This window comes from Mercenaria mercenaria, chromosome 12 (genome assembly GCF_021730395.1).
Source record: "Mercenaria mercenaria strain notata chromosome 12, MADL_Memer_1, whole genome shotgun sequence".
NCBI classification, from domain to species: Eukaryota; Metazoa; Mollusca; class Bivalvia; order Venerida; family Veneridae; genus Mercenaria; species Mercenaria mercenaria.
Window position 1 is genome coordinate 78342655 of NC_069372.1, and position 18783 is coordinate 78361437.

An 18783-nucleotide genomic window follows, 5' to 3' on the forward strand; every position below is an offset into this window, starting at 1 on the left:
GTTATCCCCTCAAAATGATTTGGAAATATCTCAGGGGCGGGGGGCGGGGGGGGGGGGCAAGGTATTGCTTTTATACAAGACCAAAACAAAATTACATGTCGTATTCGAAATGGCGACAGCAGATAGAAATACATTTTATCTTAACATGCATCAGACAGTAGATATAATATTGAAATTTCTCCTATTTAACAAAAGATTTTATATGTATTTTGATATGTATTTCGGCAAACGCGATCTGGGCCTAAAATGTCGTCTCCAAAATAGTGATAGAAATACATTTACGTTGCTATTGTAATTACAAAAATTACAACATAAACATGGCATATACGATCTTACAATGGTCCATTCATTTGAAAAGAGATAGATGTAATGCAATATGAAACAGCTTCAACCAAGAAAGAAGAAAAGTCAGCAGAATGATTATTGCATTTCTCAGTGTAAAACTATAATGAAGTATCCTTACCTTGGTTAAGTAGAACAGTTAAAGAAAGAATCGTCCTTTCTCTTGGAACAAGTCATTTAAACATTATCCAACAATAAAATCTACCAGACTTCGGCTATTTTGTCATGCCATAAACTTTACCCCACAAACTGCATTCTAATATTTGTTTACATGAAAAATGAACCATGTAGCTTTTAACATTCTATTTCCACTGATTTTGACCTTGCTAACTTCAGCAAAAATATAACGATATTGTACAAGAGATATTTTATTTGCTTTGTTCTTTTCAATGAATGAAAATCAATCGTTTACTTTTTACAGTGTTTCACGTTTTATGAATAGTTGTAAGCGCAATGTGTAGGATCGATTGAGGCACATGGGATTCCATACAATGAAATCTGATCACAGTCGTTTATATATGCACTGTCTGAATCATGACATGATGTACTCTGATCTTACGGTGTCCGTTAGGGCTATAGATCGTGCTATCGCTGTCTCCTCAGGTACGCGTTATGCCTACGATGACACGATGGTGGTGACACGACAGTACGATAGCACGATGGTGATGGAGGGCAGGCACGATGACGAAGACGCGAAGGTATAATTGTGAAGATGCGTTAGTACGATAAAACGATGGCGATGCAACGACAGCACGATGACGAAGACGCGATATTTCTTCGCGTCTTCGTCATTGTGCCTTCTCTCCCTCATCATCGTGCTATCGTACTGTAGTGTCATCACGATCGTTTCATCGCTGTCGTGTTATCGCCTTCATGACGAAGACGCGATGGTACGATGACACAATGATGATGATGGAGCGTTTCTACGAAAGCACGATGACAAAGACGCGATATCACGCTGCTTCTTCTTCATCGTGCCTTCGCTCCACCATCATCGTGCTATCGTAATGTCATATCATCACCATCTTGTTATCGTTTTAGTATCATCGCCTTCCTGTCTGACATGCGCAAACAAAGGTAAACAATGAAAGAATGCATTTATTCCTGTATTAGGGGCACTTTTGTGTCTGGGTACACATACATGGACATACAGATGCTGCTGAGCACAGAAAAGGGAATAGATACATAATAACTTTTTAAACATTTAAGGTTTTGATTGAAAGTTAACATTTAGGTACATGGCGATATGAAGACGTGCAGAGCGTTTGAATCAGCTCCGTAGGTTTAAGGTCAAGGTCACAAGTTGAGCTTAATGGTCAAAACCGTCTATCAAATTTTGTCTGGAACATATATAACCATGCAAAATATTGACCTCAAACTTGGCATGTATGTAGGTAGTGATGTGTCGGTGTGCAAAGCACATCACGTAGGTTTGTAGATCAAAGATTAAGGTAATAGCTGTTCGCCATTCGGATATAGGTAGGTTGTGATAAGTCGATATGTAGAGTAAATCAACCAGGGAGGTAGGTCAAAGATCGAGGCCACAGCAAGGTCAAATCTGCTCATCATATTTCGTGTCTAGAGCATAACTTGGGTGGGGTCTCTACACATTGTCTCATCACTACCTACCTTCAAGCCAATACCTTGAATGGTTTATAAGTTATGCGCCGACCACGAAATATGACGGACAGTATGACGGCCGCACACGCATGTCGTACTGGTTGGGAACCATTTTCCTGACAGGACCAGTTTTCAGACACATGTAATATCCGCTTAATTTCGTTGTTATTCATGTAATTGTTTCATCTAGATCATTAAGATGTTTGTTCTTCATGTCTACAACAAACCACTGTATTATAAGGATGTATAATGTTTGGGTTTTGATGATAACTCATCTGCGTTTACAAAACAATTTTCTGTCGTAACGGGGCATGAAAATTGCATTGCGCATGCGCAGTAGTTCACACTAGCCGAGGTATCAAGTGGGGAAGAAATAATTAAACTACATAATGATTGTCTGCTGATAACATGTTCTACTTTAAATTTCACGGTAAAAGTTACATAAGATGCAGGGCTATCGATTTTTGCACTAATTTTATTCTATATTTATCGGAATTATCAAGAATTCGTGTTAGACGAAATTCGAGTTTTTCATAGTCAACCTCGGTTTGCTTTCGTAGCTGCTATTGAAAGTCGGGATATGTTTCAAGGGCAATTTTGAAGAGATGAATGATAAAGAAATGTGTAGAAATAATTTAATTACTTATTTTGATATCAAATTGACTGCAAAACACCGTCAAAATATTTGTCTGGAAACTGGTTTACCTGACGGGGAAAATAACTTCTTTAAGTGACTGCATTTGGGGACCCATGGAACCCATATTTTACGCCACAACGCGATGCTGATTACAACATTGGATGCGGCAGGAGCTGAAGTTTGTGCAGTGTGGGCTTCATTTATGTCAAATATTTTTTTTAGTGAATAATAAAACCGAAATATTAAAATGTGTCCGGAAAATGGTTCCCAACCAGTAGTGAAACGAGTAAACCCAAAGGCCGCACAGAGAACCAAGAATATCTTCTTATATAATTCTTTATTCCTCAGTTCACGTCGAACTGAAAATACATTCATTTACTCCTATGTAAGTAGTAAAGCCAAAGGGTATCCGCATGATAAATTTCAGTTTTCCAGCTAATTCTCAAAAAATAATCTTACACTAAAAAATTACAAATCCATATTAAGACTCATAATATTGAAACAATATTATACCTCTTTGGGCCTATTTAACTCGATAAAAACGCATTTCAATTCGGAGATTTTCTCTTTTCGCCTAACGCAATATAAATGGCGGCGCAGTCTCAAAGGAGAGTAATTACGCATTACGCACAAGGTATTGTGACGCTAAATCCACGCAGAAGATATTGTGACGCTAAATCCATACATTGCTGTTACAGACAGATTTGACCTTTGCACTCAATAAGTGACCTTGCCTACAGATCCGGTTTATGTGCCCTGCACATCATCACATCGTCACCTACCTACATGCAAAGTTTGAAGTCAGTGCCTTTCATGGTTATCTAGTTATGCCCCGAGCAAAAAAATTTATGATGTTTAAGCTCATTTTGTGACCTTAATAAATGGTTTCTTCCATTGTTTACCTTTATTTGCGCATGTCAGTCAGGAAGGCGAAAACACGACAGCAAAAACGCGATAGTGATGACACGACAGTACGATAGCACGATGATGACGGAGCGGAGGCACGGTGACGAAGACGCGAAGAAATATCGCGTCTAGTCGTCGTGCTGTCGTAGCATCGCTCCATCGTCATCGTGTCATCGTATTAACGCGTCTTTGTCATCAAACCTTCGAGTCTTCGTCATCGTGCCTTCACTCATCGTCATCGTGCTATCGAGCTGTCGTGTCATCACCGTCGTGTCATCGATTTGTCGTGGTATCGCGCGTACCTGGGGCGAAAGAGATAGCACGATGGCCCTAACGGGACACCGTAGATTTTCATAGATAAAATCCACCTTGTGAGATTGCGCCCGTTATTTCTGTGACGGTTTATCAAGGACAATGTTTGTCAGAACTATCGTTCCTTTAATTTAATAAAGTAACTGTTGAACGACTAAACAAGATGCAACTATCTTTTTTTCCTTGTTTGGCATCGGTGCATATCACATACTTTAATTAGTTATCATAACATAGCATATTGTACAGGAGATAATTATCAAGTTTCTTTTTTTCTATGAATTACAATCAATGGTTTAGTATTTCTTACAGCGTTTACATTTATGAATCGTTTTATGTAAAAACAAACTGATAATATATACGATCGATTGAGGCATTATAGGAATTATACACGTTTTCTGCAGAAGCCTGCGACAAAACATATCACAAGGACTTCTGCAGACGTTAATGTAAAAAAGTGTATTGTCTTCATTTTTGCTTAAAAAGCATGTCATGAAGACTAAATGTATTGTTTTCATATGTGATGACTTTACGATTCCAGTACAATTTTTAATTACCATTCTGGTTAGAGAACACCAATTGTTTTCCCATAGATCTCCATTATAACATTATGGTGTGTACGGCCTTCCATAAATCGAAACACGTATATCAAATCACATTTATTTCAAGAACTATCTTAGTTCCACCAAAATATCGGACGAAAAACATTATGAATAGTGATACGTTATTTAAGTAATTTTCGTGTGAATGAGATGACCCCCGGTTTACATCGTTGTCATGGCGGGAGAAATTCATTTGATGAAATTTATTTTCAATACACATAAAATGTGGCAAATTTTGTCAAAATGAATAAAGAAATACTATTACTGCAGTAAAAATATTTCATTTTGAAAACAATAATCACTTCTTGGGTTTGTTTACATGACTGACCAGTCAGAACACACAGACGCTACCTTATTCCCAGGTATACACTTACCTCATTCCCAGTAAGTTCCCTGTACTTTTTTGGATTGGTGGTCTCTGACCTTCTGTTATTCTTTAGAAAGGTAAACATGTTTTAGATATCCGTAACCCGGGCCCACAAATCAACAACACTAACAAAAACATGTATTGAATGCTTTTAAACAATTGTTGTTGTTGTTTTTATTTTTTTTTTTTTTTTTTTTTTGTTTCTCTTTATTACAAACATGATAATATCCAAAATTTTGCATATTACTTAAACATTCGGTAAACAGGGACACAATTTTAAGGATAATGGTTTTACATCTGAATTATTTTAAAAGTACGAACACTTATTTTGTATAAGGATAAGTACGACAAGCTTTCAAGATTGGTACGAATTCTGTGAAAACTTAAATAAAAACATACCGACTGATACTTCCCAAAAACATTGCTTTGATTCCTAAAAAACAAACAAGCGCACACGTTACACCCGATTCAATAAATTCACTGTTATCGACAAAATTGAAGGCTGAGTTAAAAACTGAGTAAACAGTATAATGCTGACTCTGTAGGGGAGTGTGCAGTGTGTTCAGATAACTGTTAATAACTGATACAGCAAAACATTCCATCCTTTATGCTACAAAAAAAAGGTTATTTACGAAGAAACAAGACTTAGATACCAGATGTTCATCTGCGCAGAAATACATATACGTACCTGGCAAGCATTAAAAAAACCATGTATTGACAGCACGTGAATTGCCTTGTTTATACATGATTTTTCTGCCGTTAATACATTGGCGGCTAGAGTGAAACAAGTTCTTTTTATGCAAGAATGAACAATAGTGTTACTCAACATGATGCAACTGTTGTTTTTCTCCTTGTTTGATATTGATGCACATGATTTATTTTATGCTAACTAATTAAATACTGCATTCTATCAGTTAAATATTTTCATATTTCATCACTCACACTGTGAAAATATGAAATCTATATTTTCACACTGTGAGAGATATAGCTCCACCCCTCATTACATTGTGTATAAATTTTAAATTATTTGCTTAAAACAGGATGAAAATTGTAGTCGCACTTTGTTCTTTATAGTTTATTTCTCGATTCAAATTATTTTACTTAAAGAGAATTTCATAACGTTATGCAGCAAAAAATAAAATAAAATGGAACTTTATGTTGTATGCGTCTTTATAACGTCACAGCACGTCTGACGCCATGTCTGTTTACGCGTGTCTGTTTCCCGCGTTGATTTAATAATATTTTATTGCTTCTGAACACATAATACATAGCACATATACATAATAAGTAACAAAAGCAAATGGGTTGGGCTACAAGTTATTGCAACATTAGAAGTCAGCCCTTCCCAAGTGCGTAACATTAATAGCAAATGAAAAATGAACGAGTGTATTAGTTTAATTAAGCATTCCTTTTATAAAGATATATGATAGTGTTAATAACTACAAAGATAAAAAGATGAAGGAGAAGAAAAAGAAGAAGAAGGGAAATATTATGACGATGATATCAATGTAGTAACAAGATGATAACAATAATAGTATTTATGATAATAATTACACGATGATGTAGTAACAAAATGATAATAATAATAGTATTTATGATAATTACACAATGATAATTAATAAATTTTAGTATTAGTCAAGTTATGGTTGTAATCATTATAGATGAGCTAGAGAAGAAAAGAAAAAGAAATATATGCTGCTCTATATCCCCGAGAGCCAGTAATCACAAACACCCTGTCCCAAAGTAACGTAATAATGACAAGAGGACATAAGAAATACATTATGTACTGTCGAAACGTCTTGTATGTTTGATATAGTTTTGAACTTCTGTGAAAAGAGTAGTGTTATCTTCTATAGAAATATTATCATTGCCATATAATAGCTTATTGACACTTAATGGATGAAATAATCTTGTTTTAGTAAAAAGTTCTCTTCTTTGATGTGAAAAACGAGTGCATTTAAAGAAGTAGTGTTCTGCGTCTTCCGTTTCGAATCCACAGTCGCAGTTTGGATTTTCTCTGATGTGATTATTAAACAAGTCGGCGTTTAGATTATTGCACTTGTTTCGTATCCTAGCGTGAAACACAGAGTATCGTCTGTCACCAATTAAGTAAAAAGTAGGGAATTGTGGAGGCTTGAAAATTTCTTTAAGTTTACTTTTGAAAGCCGAAAGAGTTGGTAGCTGACGAGTTTCAATGTTCAGATCATTCCATAATTTTATTGCAGAGGGAATAGTAGACTGGGAGTAAATTTCAATACGCCTAGCTAAAATTTCAAAATCGGCATTGTTTCTTAAATTGTACTGGTTTGAGTCATTCACGATTGATGGAAATAAATCTAGTAAATATGTTGGAAGATCATCATTTTTTCCTTTGTATATTAAAATTAATTTTTGTATTTTTCTGCGGTCAGAAAGAGAAACCCATCCAATTTCGTTAAGAAGTATTTCTATTGATACTGAACGGGTTAATACCGTAACAATACGCGCTGCTTCAAGTTGAATCTTTTCTAATTGACCTTTTTCATGATTTGCACAGTTATCCCAAACAACAGAGGCATATTCTAGAACTGGTCTCAAGTAAGCTATATAGATTTTGTTTAAGGTGTGCCTTCTAAGTGTAAATTTCAGCGCTCTCATAGATCCTAGAATTTTTGCTGCAGACTTTACAATATTAGATATATGTTCGTGCCAAGATCCATCTTTAGAGAGTGTTATGCCAAGATTTTTGTGATGTTCGACAAAATTTAACTGAGTATTTTCAAACAATAGATTAGGACATTGTCTACGCGCGAGGGAAAAGAACATAGCTTCTGTTTTTGTAGGATTAAATGTAACCAGCCATTGTTTTGACCATTCTGATATGTTTATAAGGTCAGAATTTAGAGAAAGTTCAATTTCGTGTATATCGGAAGACGAAGCGGCTAGAGAACTATCATCTGCAAATAATCGTGTCGTACTTATAAGTGAATCTGCGATGTCGTTAACGTATATTAGAAAGAGAAGAGGACCTAACACGGAGCCTTGGGGAACGCCAGCTTTAAGTTCTTTAGAGTCTGAGAAAGAGGAATTAACGAAACTTTTTGGCTGCGATTTGAAAGATAGTGAGTAATCCAGTCAATTAGTTTGCCTGAAAAGCCATGTTGTCTAAGTTTAAAAATAAGACCCTTATGCCAAACTCTATCAAATGCTTTTGATATATCACAAAAGACTATACATGTTGCTTTTTTTTCGTCAAAAGATTTGCAGATTTGGTTATAAATATCTATGAGTTGAAAAACTGTGGAGTGTCCTGGTAGAAACCCTGACTGACTTTTGTATATTAAATTGTTTGACATTAAAAAATTGTGCATGTATTTAAAAATAACATGTTCCATGACTTTACCTACACAATTGATTAAAGAGATTGGTCTATAGTTAGATTGGGTGTTACTTCCTCCTTTTTTGAAAAGTGGCATAACATTAGCTTGTTTCCAACAGTTTGGGTAAATGCCTTCTTGTACGGACCTGTTAAAATAAAATAGTAAGTGGTTTTTTAACTGTGGATGCTGTTCCTTTTAACATACGATGGCTTATTTCGTCGGGTCCAGATGCTTTGTTTAATTGCAGGTTAGAAATAACATCAAATATATCTTGTTCTGAAATTGTTATATCATTTAGCAAAGAGTCTGTCTTGGCAATGAAAGATGGAAGAGAAACATTCGAATCATCTAAATTTGAAATAGACACAAAATAATTATTCAGAGTATTTGCCTTTTCAGTATCAGACACAGAAAATCTTTGGTCATTATTTACAAGGGTTGGGATAATGTTACTTCCTTTTGAGTTTTCTTTGACTAACATTTTAACAATTTTCCAATATTGACGCGGATCTGTGTTGGTGAGGTCATTCAAGGTAAATTCTATATTACTATAAAATAGCTCTTTTGTATGTTTTATCATATTATTTACTTTTTTGCGTGTACATTTATATTTGTGCCAATCAGAATCTTTTCCGGAACGAATTGCGGTGGTTTTCAGTCGATCACGTTGTCGCGAGGTTTTACGTATCTTTGAATTGTACCAAGGCTTGTCGTTAGGACGGACAGTAACAAAAGATGACGGTATACATGTTCTTGCTAATTCTAGAAATTTACTAACAAAGGAGTCGCAAGCGTTATTAAGAGTATCGTCGTATAAAAAGGACCAATCAGTTGTTTGTACCAGATTATTAAACATTTCAAAATCGGCGCGTTTATAATTCCATACTTTTCTTTTAAAAGGTATATTACGTTGACGGTTAATTTCAAAATGTACATATGTACCGTAATGATCGCTTATGTAATTTTCTGTGTTCAAAATACCAGCCTGGAACACCGAAATGCCATTTGAAACGGCTATAGGATCGATTAAGGTACTAGAGTTATCTGAGACGCGAGTTGCCTCTGTAATAAAATTAGTCATGTTATATATCATGAGCAAGTCGTTAAATTTTGTATTGGTGTCACTAAGTTGATTTTCATTTACATCTCCAACAAGAACAATGTTATTTGATATTTAAGTAGCTTTATCAATACATACAGCCAGTCTGTCCCAAAAATCAACAGTATAATGAGGATGTCTGTAAATAGTGCCAATAAGGAAAGTATTGTTACGATCTTTAATTTCTATCCAAAGATATTCAGGTAATATATTTTCTAATTCTAATATTCTTTTTGGTCTCAAAAAAGATGAAAGGTAGACTAGATATCCCCCAGAATAAGAGGTGTTGTCTTTACGAAACATTGTATCAAAACCTTCTAATTGTAAACTGTCGTTATTTGCCGCGTTGAGATTAAAATAGTTGCAAAATGCAAATCTCAACGTAATTGAGCATAAAATAAAAAGAAAATTTGTTTGTTGTCGTGAATATAGAATATATCTCACCTCGAAGTGAGAAAATTTTCACATTTCCACTCGCGCTACGCGCTCGTGAAAATATTTGAAATTTTTCTCACTTCTCAGTGAGATATATTCCATATTCACTCAAAACAAACAAATATCCTCTATATACTTATTTTAGTAATGTTACTATATATAGTATTATAAGATTCTTTCACTGGTTGTAGGTGCAGATGAGAATTTCCGGCCTCAAGGGTAACTGTTTAGGCGGTAACGAGGCTCCAGCCGAGCTACCGCCTAAACAGTTACCCGAGAGCCGGATATTCCCATCTGCACCTATAACCAGTGACAGAATCTTTTTCTTGCATACCGATATCAAGAAATAATAATAAAAATAAAATCAATCGAACGGCTTTCTTTTTAGAACTATTTCTTATAGCAGCGTATTTAAACAAAGCGCGGGAAAGCAACGTCCGTAAAAAGGAAAGACGTCATGACGTTTCAAAGACAAATAACAATGTTTAGTTCCGGTTTTGTTTTATCAGTTACAGCGTAACGTTATGGTTTTTTTTTATAAAATAACGTGTTTTGAATCGAGAAATATACTATCAGGAACAAAGAGGAACTGTCAAGGTATTGGATTGTTATTCCGTTTTTTGAAATAAAATATAAATAACTACATAAATCTTCTGCATATATGTAGTTCGTAATCGTCATTTAAAGCACGAGAGTCATCTGGATTTTTCCAGCACCGGTAAAAATACCGGAAATCCCCGTCTGGTGTGCAAGAAATTAGACGAACACATGATGAGTGAATTCTGCTATTTACGATGCCAAAATTCCATAATATTATATTTATTAATCTTTTGTTTGATTTGGGAGAACATCTTGTATATACACAAAAGCCGGATTTATAATCGATGTTATTTGATCAAAATCCAAAGGAGTTATGTATGATACAGTTTCTTCTAATCCATAGCTGATCCGTCCCTAAAATACACATTAACTTTCGTATGTCAAAGGCATTGTCATTTTTCTAATATCAAAACTTGATATTGACTTTTAACTTCCTATATCACCGTGTCCGATCGTTACTTTAAAAAACCGGATCAGTAACGCATGATCTCGGATCAAATGGAGCTGTTTTGGTGATTTTGGGTAAGAAAAATATCTTTCTGTTATTAGAATTTGTTGTCAAGGACGGCATATAGCACACGATATGCTCCGTATATTATGAAATACTCGTTGCTATTTATTTTCCAGCAAATCTAAGCACTTTTCTCAATTACTTTGAAAAACCATGCAAAATAAGCAGGAAAACAATGCAACGATCAGAAAAAAATTAATTTCAGTACGTTATTCGACAAAAACACAACTTCCACTTATATTTCTTGGAAGACCAATATAAGGACATTCATGACCGTGCTGTTCAGTAATGCAGGAGACACAGGATCAGCGACTGCAAAATGCAGTGATATAGGAGCTTCTGAGTTTTCTTTTGTGTTCGTTTTCTCTAATTTACAAGGGAAACTTACCTTTATTCACTTTATTCATCTATCAAAACAGTGATGCGTAGTGGCAACACGAAGAACAACATGATCAAAAAAGATGTTTAATGCTCCACTCTGGTAAGAGTCACGTCACCATATGTTGCTACTAAATTGAAGCATATGAAAATTAAAAAGATGAGTTTGAACAAACAGGACGGCTCCAACTTACCTAAGAATGAGTACTGATTCTTAAAGCAGCATGCTTCCAGATTTGGCTAAAAATAATCTTTCTTTCAAATTGAAGTTTTGGTCATATTATGAAGATTAGAATATGAATTTTTGTTTCTAAAATATTTAAAAAATTCCAAATCAAGAGAAAAAGATGACCGCGTCGGGAATCGAACCCCGGACCGCCGCGGCAATAAAGACATTTTCCTGTCGTCGTAACCAATAGCGCTATAGCTGAAGTAGTGAATAATGACTACAAAACATAGATATTTATAATCGAGACAAACGCTTTTGGATTTTCATCGTAATAAGTAGTAAAACAGCAAATTTTTATGTGTTTCCGTAACATAAAATTTGTCAGTAATTAAGTTTTGAAGCCTTCTTAAGAAATATAGCATTTATTTCAAGATCTAAAAAAAATATTTTTTTTTGTTGTCGGACGAACTGGAGGCATGCCGCTTATATTTTCTTGCATACCAGACGGGGATTTCCAGTATTTTTACCGGTGCTGGAAAAATCCAGCTTACACCCCGGGGTGTAAGATGACTCTCGTGCTGTATAAATGATGAATTACGAACTACATATATGTAGAAGATTTATGTAGTAATTTATATTTTATTTTTAAAAATGGAATAAAAATTCAATACCTTGACAGTTCCTATTGGTTGCTGATAGTATATTTCTCGATTCAAATCACGTTATTTTATCAAAAATTCATAACGTTACGCTGTAACTGATAAAACAAAACCGAAACTAAACATTGTTATTTGTTTTGAAACGTCATGACGTACTTCCTGTTTACGGACGTTGCTTTCCCGCACTTTGTTTAAATACACTGCTATAACAAATAATTCTAAAAAGAAAGCCGTTCAATTGATTTTATTTTTATTTCTTGATATCGGTATGCAAGAAAAAGATTCTGTCACTGGTTATAGGTGCAGATGGAAATATCGGCTCCCGGGTAACTGTTTAGGCGGTAACTCGGCAGGGAGCCACGTTACCGCCTAAACAGTTACCCTCGAGGCCGGATATTCCCATCTGCACCTACAACCAGTGAAAGATTCTTATAGTTTGTAATAAACAAAACATTCCACACTTTAGAAATACCATTGGGTTCCCTGTTCCATGAAGGTTTACATCAGCTCGCCAGCACAGTAGAATGATTTATTACATCTGTTACACTGGCGAAGTTTGTCTTTGTGCCTTTTAATATGTCTCTTCAGGTTTCATTTTGTTGATTTTGTTTGATAGCATATGTAGCACATGAAGCCATAATAATGAAAGAATAATGCAACGACTCACCCTCTTTCTTTGCTTACATTTAGAACTCCTATAGTTCTGGTAATTATAGCGCTGCCATGAGGGTATCATTAACACGTTTTTCTTTTCAACTCACCTCCAAAAAGTTAACATATTGGTAGAAACGCATTATTAGATGTGCTGAGGTGAGAAATAAATTTACACTCTAGTATGAAAAGTAGTTCGAAGTCACAGTATTTTAATGTTGATCTTAGGAAAAATCTCTCGGAAATGGCTTTCTCGCCATCGTGCATATAATATGAAATGGGGCAAGCTATCTGTACATAATTTTTTTTACTTTACATAGAAAATATATAGACAACAGGATGTAGTACATGCATGCCTTGTTCTGTTTAAAGCATTTTGACCACAGTGCTACCGAATACCTGCCCTTAAATCAATAGTTCATGTAATACACGAGGTTTCATCAGGAGAATGATTAACTATATGGAAAAAAAGAATAACAATAAATTCCTATTTAGGCAAGAACGTTATCAGGAGACAATAGTTGTCAAAGTTTCTGATAGATAAATTAAGTGAATAAAGGTACGTTTCCTTGGAAATTGATGAAAACGAAGACAGAAGAAAAGTCCGAATCTCCTGCGTTACTGCATTTTGCAGCCGCTGATCCTTTGGCTCCTGCGTTACTGATCAGTTCAGTCATGAATTGCTTTATATCGGCCTTCCAAGTCATTTAATTAATCTTTTGTAGCATTAAAGTGTTACATGAATATATGAGTGACAACAAGCAGTTGGTAATATTGTATGTTTATCAGAGAACGTACTGGAAATAACGCATTTTCTGAGACATGGCATTGTTTACCTGCTATTTTGGTATGGTTTCCTAAAGTATTTGAGAAAAGTGCTTAGATTTGCAGGAAAGCTACTACTTACGAGTTTTCCATAATGTTCAGAACACCTTGACAATAATTTCCAAATAACTGGAAAAGACAATTGTCTTACCAAAACCGCTCCATTTGATCCGAGATCATATTACGTTACTGATCCGGTTTTTCAAAGTAACGATTAGACACTGTGTAAATCAAGTACAGAAAGTAATATATTTCACAGCCGCAATGGGAATTGACAAAGTTAGTAAATTATGTCATTTTGAAAAGCGGCCTTGATTAAGATGCATAAAACAAAAAGTTTGTAACATATAAATTTTCATTCAGCATTAATTTTGCGACGCTAGAATAAATGGTATAACATGAGAATAATGTTTGAACTTACTTTCTTAGATAAAATAAGCCTTATTTTCCTGTTTTCATTTGTTTGTTTTTAATTTCAGAAAATAATGACACTTTACTTAAGAGATATGAAATATTGTCCGGCGGATATTAATACATTGCATCTATTGCGTTTCGTTTCCTCATTGACAGGAAGTTATTCAACTATAATCTGAGGTTTTTATGAATGACCGCTGAAAAAATGCTTAAAGGACATAACTAATATTAAATGCACTATTATATGACATTTAAGATTAAGTTTTATTTCCTTATCAAAGCCCGAGATGCTATCAGGCAATAGCAATTTGCATTCAAACATTCCCCCTCTTGTTTGGGATCAACTGATTATATATCACACTTGTATAAGTTTTTTATATATTCCATCCAATGTCATGTAGCCAGTGAGTATTCTTGGTCCATATTTAATCTGGTAGTTACAGAGAAAGGCTACTTGTCTTTTATTTGACACCGTGTAATGTTGTCATATAATCATGTAAACATTTGCATATTACGGAGTTAGATCTATAAGCTTTGAGAAAAACTATACAGTCAAATGACTTCCATGTTTCCATGAAAGTTAAACAAAACTGCGGCTTTAAACATTTTTGTGGATTTACGTAATGTTTACCTTGCTTTCACATATTACAAGAATTATAGTGACTTATGTAAAGGTTATTTGTCAGTAAATATGTATAAGCATGTAAATGAAGTCATCCACCTCGAAATACCTGCCTCCATAATATTCAATTTTCTGAAACTTTAGATGGTCATGATGTTTTAAAACAAGGGTCGTTCATTTGATAATGGGTATGGTGTGTGTGTGTGTGTGTTTGTGTGTGTGTGTGTGTGTGTGGTTGTTGGGGGTGGGGGGGGGCAGTAGGGATGATGTGTGTGTAGTGGTGGTGGGGGGGGGGGGGGAGGCTAGGGTCTGGGATTTAAAAACAAAACACAAAAACAACATATTAAAAGAATAAACTGAAATAAAAATTCTGGCTCCAGGTCAGGCTTCTTTCCGACACCTTCGAAAGTCATATTCTTTGCTTTTGGATTGCTTTTAGATTTGATACTTTATAGTCTCATAATACGGTTAGTGTATCTATAGATATTAATATATCATTTCGTCCACTCGATCTTCGCTATTAAGGAAGAACAGCATTTCCATCGATGTTTAAGTATTAAACATTGCTGAAGAAGAGTGCAAGATTTGAAATGTGTGTGTGTTCGATCGATTCATTTCTACAGCTTTCTTTGTTTACAAAATTGCAATGTATCTGACAGTTTCAAACATGTAACGGAGAAGATTCAGATTTAGTTAATTAAAACCTATAACACTGTTATATCATAATTCTTGACAATGAAAGGGTATGAAGAGAACTTGATCATAATTTATACTTACCATTTTTTTTGCCACAACACAACAAAGTGCAAGGTAAGTACAATAACTTTTGATTATAATAAAAAACAGATTGCAGAGTTTATTTCCCTTGCATTGTTTAAGTCAAACTAATTTGTGTATAATCTGTCCGATCTGTTGTATATATCTAGTGACCCACAATGTCCAATGTTGCTTATCCATCACAGTGCTTTAGTGCTTAATTAACAAACATCTGCAAATAAACATCTGGCCGTTGAAAGGCATAAAATACTAAAATATTTCACGTCCAGTTTTCCTATATATAGAGCTACAATATTAATATGTTATATCAGCTACACTATTACTACATTGTATGTGATATCAGTCATGTTGCTGTAGTAAGGGTGGTATTTACAGGCTCGGTTTCATTGCTATAGTCAATGCTATTTTCATCCCTGCATAATAATGATATCTATAACTATGTTCTGGTTTTTCCTTTGTCAGTCATGCCACATTAATCAATTTTACAGTTCTGTGTTTCTTATATTGCTAGAGCATCATAGATTGTAAATTTTACACTAAATAACCAAAGTATAGGATCTCCATGGCTACTGGATCATCATATGAGCAGCAACATGAGAAAACCAACATAGTGCATTTGCGACTAGCATGGATCTAGACCAGGGCAGGATCCATGCTGTTCGCTAAAGGCCCATCTAGACGGTACTCCTTGATGTATAAACCTTGATCTATACATCAAAGTTTACCGTGTAGATGGGGTCTACTACACTGTTTTATAAACCTCTCTGGGAGTATACAGCAAATTTTTAGAATAGAGCATGTTCTATTTCTGTAAACCTTGGCTGTGCCGATTTTGTTTATTTTACCAGGTACATTGAATTAAAGCGAATTAAAGTGTTGTTGTATGACATTCCAGAAGTATTGAGAGTATGAAAGTGTACAATTTATGAATTTGTTTGTGATTATATACAAAAATGTCGGCTAGTTGGAGCATCGCAGACACAGAAAAAATAACTGAATATTATCATAGGGAAGAAGAATTATGGAATATAAGAAATCCTAATTATTCCAAGAAAGACTGCAGACAAAGAGCACTTCTGATAAGGGGTGTGACTAATTCCAACAGTTCAAGAAATGAAGGTCTGTCCATGCGTATAAAGTTTTTAAATGCTGTCGGATCTTCAGCATCAAGTTCAAGTAACAGTGCATTATAAGCACCAAATTTATCCCTCCTGGCTATCCCGACCTCATTCATTGTCTTCCTATCAAATTATTCCTTCTAATTTGCTTAACAGTAACACAAATTATTACTAAACAAACATACAACAAAAGGTTTTCTTCAAGTATTTACATTGTGCAAAAGGAATGTTGGAGGGAAATTAAATAACGTATAATGAGTTGCATAAACCATGATTTGCTGTGTAGATGTACAAGTTGTACTCCTTAAAAAAAGTACACCTCAGGTTTATACAGCAAGGAGTACCGTCTAGATGGGCCTTAACGGTTTCTCTAATTGCAATAGGCTTTGAAAGCGAACAGGATGGACCCTGACCAGACTGCGCGAATGGATGCGCAGTCTGGTCCGGATCCATGCTTGTCGCAAATGCACTATTTTGGTTTTCTCATGGTGCGGCTCATATGATGATCCAGTAACCATGGAGACCCTATACTTTGTTTATTTAGTGTAAAATATACAATCTATGATGCTCTAGCAACATAGGAAACAAAGAAGAATAAAACTGATTAATGTGACATGACTGACAAAGGAAAAACCAGACCGTAGTTATAGCTATCATTGTTATGCAGGTTTTCTCATGGTGCGGCTCATATTATGATTCCATGTCCGGCATTTTTTGGAGTTACAAGAAAATCATAGAGCTTCAGACATTATCTAGATATTGCAGATGCTTACTTTTTCACAATACAAAACATTTACCAGAAATACAAGACGCAAATTTCGTAGCGCGATTCATGGATTTGCCGATCTATTCTGTCGTTCATTTCGCATGGACAGCGAAAAAAAAAAGTTTCATTTCTCACGGGGGAGGAACTGTTACACGAGACTGGGTTGTGGAGGATATCATGTTACAGATTTAGGATGCTAGTGTTACAGTATTCCTAGATACGCAGGATAATAATCGCTGTCGGTGTTTTGTTTGCCAAAGAAATGGTAAAGATTTATCTCTTTTTTGCAAAAGTAAAAGTTGTTTTTCTAGATCAATGGTATGTACGTCTGTTGAGAAATGGTTTAACCAGCGAAACACAGTATAAAGATGTCTATCAAGCGTTTAATGACAAAATTCGAAATTTTGATAGAACATTATCTAAAAGAAGCTGATTAAAATATATTTCAACCATACTTTATGCTCATTAGCATCGATAAAAATCCTCTGTAGGCATGCACTTATGATACGAGGTAGAAAAATCACTGTGGGTTTATTTTTTCGTGGTTTTATAAAATGTTACAGTTTAGCTGGATATGTTACAGTTGTGGGGTGCTTCTTCTGGATGTGTTACAGATTTAGGATGATACTTTTTGGAATACATTTTGACAATATACAATACCAGGATAGTAAATAAAATTTAGATATCATGAATTATACGGGATTTTTTTTTTTTCAGATATAACAAATATATTATACCAAGTGCATTTTTTCTAATTTTAAAATTCTAAATCAACATCTATATATAATAAAATGATATAAACATTTTCAGCGGAAAGCTAGTGTTTTATATCCAATGCATATAATACCATAATCACCAATTTGCATTGAATCGTCGTTTGCACTTTAACAGGCTGATCTTTTATAAATAGTATACCTGTTTATGCTACATGTGTACTATGCTAGCAAACGATATGTCCTAGCTTCAGAAGAGCTTGGAAATGCGTGTCTTTAACAACGATTTCAATTACTAATATGCTTAAAAGAAAATATCCTCTCGGAATCGGTAACGGAGAACTTAAGAAATTAATTGGCTTTTCTAACGACAACTCGCACATGTGCAATAAAACTTTATTTCAAACAACAAAAGATTCAACCATCGAATCATAGTCTGCTTGCAGGCGCGTAGCTGCCTACTAGCAGATATGCATGCGCAATGAAGATCTGGCAAGCGTGCACAATTAAATTGGCTAATCTGAAGCATTTAATTTGTTTGGTCACAGTATGGAGCCTATATCATTTAACAGAGGATTTTATACGCAACTCATAGTTAAAATGTATAATGTTTCAGGATTTTTATCTACAAATATATGCGTATTTGTCTTTGTATGTATGCCGGTGTCAAGGGCTTTTCAGGACTGTGTACCATTCGAAGGCATGTCTCAGGACTGCAATGCCCATCATCTGGCATTATGTAAACGCGAGCACGAGCGCATTAAATTCGGGTTGTCCGAAAATTAGGAGTTACCTTATAACCATAGTAACTCGCTGTCTTCTTAGATTAGAACGAAAGTAATCTATGTGAATATAAATAAAGAAACACTTAGAACATTTTTCGATATCATCTCCGGTGATTTAT

The 18783-nt window shown here is 34.9% G+C and overlaps 1 protein-coding gene across 3 annotated transcripts in view; it reads right to left on the reverse strand.

The window, feature by feature from the left end:
- The window catches only part of LOC128545891 (glutathione hydrolase 1 proenzyme-like), an 81499-nt gene extending 67476 nt beyond the window's left edge, over positions 1 to 14023 (reverse strand). For 2 of the 3 annotated variants that reach the window (XM_053520406.1, XM_053520408.1), the window contains exon 1: positions 13891 to 14023. The gene's annotated coding sequence lies outside the window, so the exon portion shown is untranslated. Of the gene's footprint in view, positions 1 to 463; positions 635 to 13890 lie in introns of those variants that run through there. The other variant, XM_053520407.1, reaches the window with a different exon arrangement.
- Between the last annotated feature and the right edge of the window lie 4760 nt (positions 14024 to 18783).